This window comes from Poecile atricapillus, chromosome 1 (assembly GCF_030490865.1).
Source record: "Poecile atricapillus isolate bPoeAtr1 chromosome 1, bPoeAtr1.hap1, whole genome shotgun sequence".
NCBI classification, from domain to species: Eukaryota; Metazoa; Chordata; class Aves; order Passeriformes; family Paridae; genus Poecile; species Poecile atricapillus.
Genome location: NC_081249.1, coordinates 39,631,438 through 39,641,845, shown reverse-complemented (window position 1 = coordinate 39,641,845; position 10,408 = coordinate 39,631,438).

Genomic DNA, 10,408 nt, shown 5'->3' with positions numbered 1-10,408 from the left:
ACAGAATCATTGCTCCATCCTTTGCATAGCTGGTATGAATGAAAGAGCAATGCTACTTTTACAAAATAAGAGTAGAGCTTTATAATTATTATTTTTGGTACAATTGTTTGCATAGGTGTAGTTGGGCGGAAGTGACCCTGCAAAATACTCCTAATTGCATTTCCCAAGACACATGAGTAAGCCTCCAGAGATAATAAAGTGCCTCTTATTAACTTTGGTGTTTTCTTTCTGAATCTCTAAACCAAACTTACATCACATTTTTCAAATCTTTCTTTGCAATGTCATGGCCTCAAAGCCTTTCCTTTGGAAACATAAAAGCAGGAGTTCTCTGAAAATATCTGGATTTCACATAAAAGAAGATCACAGAAGGTACTAAATCTCATAATAAAGTTACAGGATGGTGTAATATATCTCGGCTGCTTTTCTATTTTGCAGTGCCTGCAGTACTAAGGTAGAATGGCAAAGGCAGGTACTGAAACATACACTGCTACCAGCTTGTTCGTACATGTTCTCCAAATAAATATTTCTATGCTTCAGGGCTGTAAGTTGTGATGAGCAAAATATATGCATGTGCATATATGTGTGTGTGTATATATATATATATGTATATATATAAATATATGTATAAGAACAAATCTAAAAATCACATTAGCATGAGAAGAGAATCAAACTTTTACCTTTGCATAATTTTTGAGTACTTGTCTACATAAGGGACAGCCAAAACTGAAAAGGAAGTAAGTACAATCAGCACATAACCTAGTCATGGGGCTAACAGACAAGGAGAAATTCTTGTATAATGATCCAAGCTGTTAAACCAAGATGCAGAAATCATCTGAGTGCTATATTCATGGGTCATGTGGTGTAAGACATAAAATAGCTGAGCAGGACAGCACCACAATGTTTGACTCCTGCGCAAGGTGACTCTTCTCTTGGAGGTAGTATTCATGGAGGTCATGGTAGACTGGTTGAGTCAACATTTTAGCCTCACACTTGACTTCCACTTGTAAATGTTGGCTGGAGAGCAGTCTCCTTACTCTTGTTCCCAGCATCTTTTTGGTTGGTGAGCATAAGTTATGAAAAATTCTGTCAAATGTGTTTACCTGAAGGAAAAGCCTGAAACAACAAGTGCTAGAAAGATGCTGTGCACCAAGTGATAGTATAGAGTCTCTTGCTGGTGTTTTGTGCGCAAATGTTATTCTGTGTTAGATTATGCTAAAGCTCAAGACAGTTTTTCTTGTGAAATAGTAAAGTCTATGCAGAGGGTAGATATTAAATAATTAAATAATTTAAATAATTAAATAATTATTAAACTCTAATTATGTCTCATAGCTATTGCACAAGAGTTTCCACACAGGAAGCCTTCAAAAAAGGCACTTGGCATAGGGAGGAGAGCGGATGAGGCATTTGGCCCCTGGCATTTAAGTCATAGAGCATAGAATCATAGATTCATAGAATCATAGAATCATAGAATCACAGAATCATAGAATCATAGAATCATAGAATCATAGAATCATAGAATGGTTCAACTTAAAGAAAAGCTCTAAGATCCTTGAGTCCAGTCATTAACCCAGCACTGCCAAGTCCACCACTAAACCACGTCCCTAAGTGTCACATCTACCCGTCTTTTAAATTCCTCCAGGGATGGTGACTCAACCACTTCCCTAGGTAGCCTGTTCCAATGGCTGACAGCCCCTTCTGTGGAGAAAATCTTCCTAATAGCCAAGATATGTGTTTCTTCTACCAGCTGTGCTGAGGTGCTGGCAGCCATCACCAGAGAGATTGTAACAACCTGCTGCAGGGGAGCAAGGGAGAAGAGTAATATTAATTATGTAATAGCCCATGAAAGCACTCAGGATGAACTGCTCCATGACCTTCCCCAGCACTGAGGTCAGGCTAACAGGCCTGTAGTTCCCCAGATCCACCTTTCAGCCCTTCTTGTAGATGGGTGTTACATTCGTAATTAGGGCATCCCATTTGCTGACTTCCAGCCAACCAGGACCTCTTCATTGAGCCAGGGCTGTTGGAAAATGATGGAAAATGACTCCGTGACAAGTTCTGCCAAATCCCTCAGTGCCCTTGGGTGGATCCCATCCGGCCCCATAAACTTAATGCGTGTCTAAGTGGTATAATCGTCTGTGGTCACACCTCCATTTTCATTCTTTTGAGCCCAAACTAATCAGGGTTCCCTATTGCCCTAAAGCAGCATGGCTGATTGAAAGACCAGGTATCTGTGCAAAGAAACTGTGACAGAGCCATAATAGCAGCCCCCTTTCTCATTATTTGGGCAGTGGGAATACGTGGAACCAATTAGTCAAATTATGAGCACTGTCACAGCAAGAAAGAGATAAAATAATCCTGTTGGGTTTGAAGACAGTTTGATTATGAAAACTGTTGGCTAAGATTCCTAGGCCTAAAAATGATTTATCAGTCAGGCTACCCCATTTTGTTATCATACTGTGAATTAAAACCAAGACACTCATTTGTACACTGTAATTTAAGGGGGCAGGGTTATTGGTCAATAAAGATTTGTAGAAGACAGGAACATCTGTTGTTTAATTATCTTCTCAAATAGCCCAAAATCTAGAGTTCCTTTTAAACATATTTTTTTTTCCCCTTGGCTAAATTATTATTTGTAAATCTATTCAAATCTCTTTCATTCCTCAGATCTGTGGGAAAGCCAGCCAGGGTGCTGACAGAGGGACAACAATTGCTGTGGTTTCACCAAGACAATATTAGCACCTGGATTTTGGCAACGTTGTCTGTTTTTTTTCTCATGAATTTAGCTTACCTCTTAGATGAGACAACCCAGGAAAAAGAAAATACTCCACCTTTGCCTCTACCCACTGTGAAAGTCTATATGATTTTTTTTCTCCACTCTCTTAATTAAATCCTTGAAGTTCTTAATTCTGCAGTGACTAATCTACTACCCCTTTGGATCTCAGTTCTGTTCTCAAAGTCTAAAACATTCTTATCTTGAATCCAGGCCAATGTCTTTTTAATTATGGCTATGTCTGAGAAGATCATCTTTGTTGTTACTATATCAGCAAGACAAAATGAAGAAATCTAATACGTGATGAAACACACACACCTTTTATAATTTTCCATGTCAATAGTGGTTCTCAGGCCTCACCCCACATACTTACCATAGCTGGTTGCACAATGTCACTTGAATTAAGTGATCCACTTACTGATTTTCTTCCTTGTGTTTCTTTCAGAGAAGGGAGAAGCCAAGTTTCATGCTCCCTAGATTTAGAAAGTATTAGCCTGTTGCAAAGAACTTGGAAACTTCCTTAAGAGTTCTTGTAGTAATCACCCAAACACTAGTGAGTCATCAAATTTCAGTTCAAAGTCTATACAATTGAGTTTTAAATTTTATTAGGATTTTTTTCTAACATAGCGCAATGAGATCTCTTCCCGTTTTCTGCTCATATCAAGAAAGGGTTCATTTTCATAGACTGAAGCTGCTGATAGGGATTTTTAGCATGTGCACTTACTATGACATAGCCACTGATCAGCCCAGGTTTCCATTAAGCGCTTTCTAGACAGAAGTACCAATAGTAGACAAAATTACTTTATAAACTGTGGGGTTTTTTTGCTGGAGCAGTACCCTGATCTCTTTAGCAGCCTCCCAGCACCTCTTTAGTTTACCTCGCAGATTGTGTGGGTTGTGGTTCTGTGTGTGCACATGCATGAAACATTTATTGGCAAGCACTCTCCGAGAAAAGTTACCTGCACATTATTTGGACGGGTTTGCTGTGTGTTGTCTACACCCACACTCAGAAGGTCCTATAATTGCATTTTACTCAGGAAAGACACTTTTTGCACTTCTTTTGTACCCCGTGTGGAATATGAAGTTATTCAGAATACAGAGCACCCTAGTTAGTGCAGCTAAGAAAACTCTTTTGTTGCATGAACTCACAGAAAAGGAAGAGACTCAGTGGATACCATATACAAAGCAACCAGAACTCTTCATGGTAATTCAGTAACGCTTCTTTTAGTATTTTTCTTTATTTCATTTTCTTTTTCATCTTTTCTTTCTCTTTTTTTAAGTCATCATGCCACCCTGCATAGTCCACCTGGGTTCCATGCTATTGGTGTTACCTTTCCTGTCAATCCCCCTTACCACTTCTCCTCCTCCGAGCTTTTTATGGATTCCTCCTCCGCCTGTATCAGGGGTTAAGACCTGCCAAATTGCATAACCCCAAATGTGCCTCTGTTTTTTTCTCCTGTCTCTTGCTCCACCCTGTGCTAATTCCGCACATTCCACCCAGCCTTCCTCTCGGACCACTCCCTTCCTGTCTCTTTTTGTTCTCGCCTTAGTATCTCCATTCATGCCATCGCCATCCATGTAGAGCAAAGGCGGCCTCCCACTGGATGTCAGCTCTGTGTCCTCCCGCTCCCCTCTCTAAACAAAGCCGGAGTGCGGCAGAGCCCATCTGCTGCCTGAATCATCCCGGCTGTGACGGCCACTTTCCATCTGCCCCAGCTTGCTGCTGCACTGTCTGCGGTTTGGAAGTTTAAAGTGCACCCATCTGAGCCAAAGTCTGCTGAAAACATAGCAGGCTTCTGGCTGATGAATTCAGGGCACTGTGAATCAGGCCATAAATCACCTGGGGCTGACATGCTCTTTTTTTGTTGCTTTTTTTTTTTTTTTTTCTTTCCTGTTTTACAGCAAAATGTACTGACATCTTTCAAGTGTTGCATCAAATGCAGATGCTTAATCCCCAAATTGGTGCTTCTCCTGGGCATGGTGTCTATCTACACAATGACCTTCGGCAGAAAGCAGTTAACTCACAAGCAAGCAAAATTTCTGGGATTTGTATGTGACAGCCTAGGATACAAACCCTTAATTTTTGCCCCCAAATGTACATGTCTCCAGCAAAATCACTGATGCTGAATTCAGCTGAAAAGCTGCTTCCCCTGTATACACAAGCACATCAGTTCCTATTGACTGCACAATAAGTTCAAATAACTTTCATTTGAGACCTCGACCATGCTGTTGTGGAATGACTAACTGCCATGAAATCTGGAATCAAAACCATAGGAGAATGGCTGAGAAAGTGCTCTTTACAATATACATTCATATACAAAATTAATCAACAGCAGTGTCCTGTCCAGTACTCATGAATTATGTGTACTAACCCTGTCTTGTCACCCGTGTAACATGACTTATGTGGAAAATACATAGTTAATAGTATAAAGACTCAGAGAGCAAATACATACTTAGGGAAAAAATGCTGCAGTAAATGCATGTCTGGTAGGTATAAAGGAGTGTATTGACTTTGCTGGTTTATTTTTCTCCCACTTGAAAAGTTTGCTAACTTAGGTTACAGTAGGGACAAAGCAATAAACTTGAGCTTTAGTATGAGCACATTTAGTATTTCATAACTATTTCTTAAGGGCCAAAAATGGCCTCAACACAACCTTTAGCACAACTGCCAGATCAATATATGAGCCAGGAGGACATCTCTGGGCTCCAGCTACCCAGCTACCCAACACTGCCTTCGTGTGTTCCCAGGGGAGACTGTGGCAAGAGCTCCAGCACATGTAAAATAGAAGAGATTAATGGTGTGTTTGACACACCTCTTCAAATAGGGCCTGCCAGTTCCTCTTCTTGCAATGAATTCCCAATTGCTGTCTCATTTTTCCTCAGTGCAGCTGCATTTGCTTCAGAGGAGCCACCTAAGAGCAGTGACGCTTGCAGCTCAGGCTGGTCTGTCCAGACTGAACGCCATGTGGGAAGTTCCCCTGGAAGCTTGATCACCCAGGCATTTTGGGGTTTACTTCAAAAATTGTGGTGACACGAAATATTGCCGCTTGTTTCTCTGGTTTAACACCGCAGTCAAGTCTGGGGAGCTCAGTGGCAACTGCTCTCACTGTGGTGCCAGCTGACCAGAAAGTGACACTGCCCCATCTCCTGGGTGAGGTGAGGAGGAGCCCAAAATGGCACCTGAGCGAGTCATCATGACAGGAAAGATTTCTTTGCCACTGGTGGTGATTTCTACTACAACTAGCCCCATAACCACAGATTTTTGTAGTATCCCAATTTATAAAGCAATGTGCAGAGAAGGCAGCTAAAGGAACAGTAAGAATGCCAATTTTTGCATTTAATTAGTTTTTTATTTCAATCTCTGACAAGCCAATCTTCAGTTTTAGAAATCTACCTACCATTACAATGTCTGTAGCAGCAGATAGTGGTCCCTGCTGGAAAGAGTATAGCATAGAATCAAGAATAATTGTAATAAACCATATTTTTGTGATTTTAATAGCCCTACTGTACTTAAATGTTATTTATGAATACACTGATTGTTTTTACAGCAGTTTCTCTTTCTGATAATGAAAAGCAATTTGGTTTTCTGATGGCAATCTAAAGTACACAGCTGGGCAAAATTTTACACTTTTGTATGTTAAAGCTTTTTGACATCTAACTTTGCCATTACCAACATTTATGGAGGAGAAAAGAAAACCTGGGAATGCTTATTTCAAGTAGATAGGTGTGCATATTTCTACTGCACATATTTTGCAAATACATTTCTGGGGTGAACATCCTTTAAATTTTGTAAGTTCTTCTGAGAGATCATTGTATTTCAATAAAAATATATGAACACAAACTTCTTCTGATTTCAGTAATTAGGTGAAAAACAGACGAGACTATTCCTTCATGTTAAAATTTAGCTCAAATACAAATGAGATAATGAGAACTGCTTAAATCTTTATTGGATTTTTAAATTTTTAGCAGTGTTATGCTATAGGCCTGATAACATCATGATGTGGCTCATCAGGTATTCCCTTAAATACGGATTTGCCTCCAAGTGTAAACACAGGTGATTAATAATCTTTGCACTGTGTGGAGATACACAGATAGCATTACAATATGGATGTGAAGTAAGAGGATGAGGATATCTGAGAAATATGGGTAGGTATCAGGGAGAAGGAAGGACTTTAAAAACCTTATGAATATCATCTAACATTTAATTTTCAGAATAGCCAATGTCAGCACAGTTGTACCTGTGTGGAACAATGCACATAATCTTCTGCATCTTAAAGGCTCAAGTGTTTTTGCTATCACTGATAGTCATCTTGGGTAATTTAGCATATGCTCCAGATCTCAAAAGTACTCTCTGACATAAATTCAGTCTGAAATAGATGACTAGTGCTTGATCTCTTGTATGCATCAGAGAACACAGATATGCAAAGTACATTGTGTTATGCAATGCTATACATAATTATTTGCCCTCCTAATGGATTCCTTAATTGGGTCTTCTGAACACTATCCTTAAACATTATCATTTTGCTTACTACGTTTCACAATTTACCTTGTAGTAAATTAATGCCCCTCAAATGAGTGATCTAAAATGCAACAACAGCTATTCAAACAAGGGCAGCCAGGCCAGTGTATTTTTAATTCTCACAAGAAGTCTCAACTAAGTGAAATAAAATGTGAACATAGGCAGATTGATTCTGATGCTCCTTAATTGCTGATTTTAATCTGAGTTTTTAATATTTAATCTTAACCTTGCTTTCCCAATATGTTTGTATTAGGATCTGGTTCCTGGTTATGCCTACCATATGTTCTTGTTTTTCACAGGATCTCAACCTTTATTGAAATAAATTTACTGAAAATAAATGTGACATGGAATTTAAGCATCTTTAGGCAGTGTTTTACAAGTACTTAGAGACCAAGCTGCTGATCAAGTGCTTGATGCTGCACCTTGAACACAGAGATGCCAACATCTGGGTGCATTTGGTGCCAGTGCTTAGGATCACATGACTGATGGTTAAAAGGAAAGTGATGGTTAATACCTGCAGTGCAAAAGTGTATGTGGCTCAGCTCCAGATAAGCCAGTACCTTAATCTGGCACTGCACTGTCATTGCCTGCCATTCAGGGTGTCCAGGTGAAAAACAAGTAATGTGTTTGAGTTACTGAAGCAATAGTTGCCCACATTCATGTTACCAGACATTGACATGGTGTTCAGTTTTAACAGTGCATTTTAAGTTTTGCAAAAAATCTCATGGCTAGAACCTTAACTAATGGAACATGTTTGAGTATTCTATATTTTTTTATAATAGTGTGGTGCAAAATCAATTGCAAAAATAACCGACAAAGCCGAATGCTCCTTCAGGCACTCCAATACTCCTTATTAACTGAGCCTACGAGCTCTACATGGAAAGAACTAAGATAGAAAATGTTCAGTATCTTCTAGCTACAGTAAAAAAACCCCAAAACTATGTAATAAAATGATCACACTAGAGTTTAAGAGGACAGCAGATCTGCTGCTGTATAAAGTTTTGTTCACTTCTGAAAGAATGAAAGAAATTCACTGATTTTGGACAGGTACAGGTCAGATCAGTCTGATTGCATCCCAGTGAGTCTCTGCCTTCTGTCCTTCCTCCTGTTCCTATGCAAGCTGCTATCAGCAAGCTGCACTGCTGCTGAATTTTCCTCTGCAGGGTCTGTGTGTTGCATAGCTGTTTTCCTTAACATCTTCTGTAACTGAAAACAGAGGTTAGAAACTGTAGGGAGATGTTACGGAAATCCTTAAATCCTTAAATTAACCTCTCTTTATGCATCTGTTAGTATTTCAGGTAATTGTAATAACTGCAAGAGCAGCTATGAATGCCAGGGAAACCCAAGACGTCAAAGAGACAGAGAACACTTGCAATTAACCTGCAGAATCATTAACCTGCACTGAGTTTAGTCAGAAAATTCCTAATTGAGGTGTTACATTTCCACCCTGTGTTACTCGGCTTTTGTCCTTCATTCTGTATGCCAGAGGAGCATCTGACTGTTGGAGATTAATTAGTAATTAAGAGTTGCTTCAGAAACATCACAAGTTCAGAGAAGAAAGCAACCTAATCATGTTAGAAAATAGAAATCTAAATTCCAGTCTCCTGGGATTTTCTTTTGAGCAGAAAATTTAAATAACTTTCTTTTGACCATACCACATTGACCCCACTAACTAGATGTAATAAACAAATGGGAGATATTCAAGCTGACATTTGAGCAGTGTCAAAGCCTTCTAAGCTTGTTCTGAGTAGATTAGTAGATAAGTGCTAGCCTTCCTATTCTGGGATATGTTCCAAGGCAAGCATGAGAACTGATGATTTCATTTAACTCCAAAGTAGTCAACACTGTATACTCCAACAATGCAAATAATTTGCTTAATTCTTATGCTATCAGTTGACAGTGACAGTGCTGTGATAAAAATACTTCTCTGCTTGGAACTGTATCTGAGAACAAAAACTACATTTCCTCTACTATTCAATCAGTATGTGAAACTATAATTATTAGCGAGGAGTGTGAAGTTTTCTCAAAAATACATAGTGGATCTCATCTGATCCCAGAAATATTGATTTATTTAAAAAAAAAAACAAACAAGGGATAGCATTGGGGGTTCACAGACTCTGTAATATATTTGTAGACATGTATAAGATAGCAGCAAATAGATTGAGAGCCAGCTCACTGTATTCCAGCAGTATTGACAAATCTGCAAGGGTTTTGGTTTGCTGCTGGGAGAAGCTTGCCAACTATTGCTGCTCATTCAGCTTTGCTGTATCTGTAAATGATAACAAGTCCACAGAGCTGCTTTCAAAATGGCCCTTAAACATTTCCCAAATGCATCCTCATTCAGTGGAATACATGCCTAAGTCTCTAGTATGTTCAGTGATTATGACTTGAATCCAATTCCAGTGCCTGACGTTGCAGAGGAGAATCCCTCTAATATGATTACCTTACAGGACATCAATCTAGGGAAATCCTCAAAACAGAGCCTATGAAACAGAAAAACACTAGGTCTTGGCTCTAAGGACTGTGAACTTCTAAATAATGATTGCTCTGTCAGTCAGCTATGTGAGACTGAAAAGAAATAAAAGCAAGCTTTATCTTCAGCACTGAACATTCCTAAGCCTATTACACAGGCAATACTGGAAAAGTTTTCAGGTTTTATCCTCACCTATAGTAAAGGCAGATCCACAAAAAGGCTTAATTACTTTAAGTGGAGGTTAGTCAAAAAAGTTCAAAATGGTAATTAATTAAACCATGAGAACCTCATTAGATCCCTAAAGCTTCAGGAGGCACCCAAGCTTTTCCCAAAGTGGTTTCATGCTAGAGCTATTACAAGCTTTGCACCGCCTTATTTACCTTCCATTCCTTAGAAATGGGGGTTGCCTGTCACTTTTGTGTGGTTTCAGGCATTCAGCAGTGCTCTGGCAAGACAGAGTTTGCATATGTAGCATACAGCAGCCAGAGTCATTTGCATTTGAAAGAAAGAAGGAAAATTTCTGTAGCAAATAATTTCTTCCAGCTGCGCTTTAACAGCAGAGAATAAGCTGGTTGTCTGTGGCCAAAGACACAAAGTACACGATAGGTTTCATGCTGTGAATCCAATTTGGATTCTCTTTGGAAGA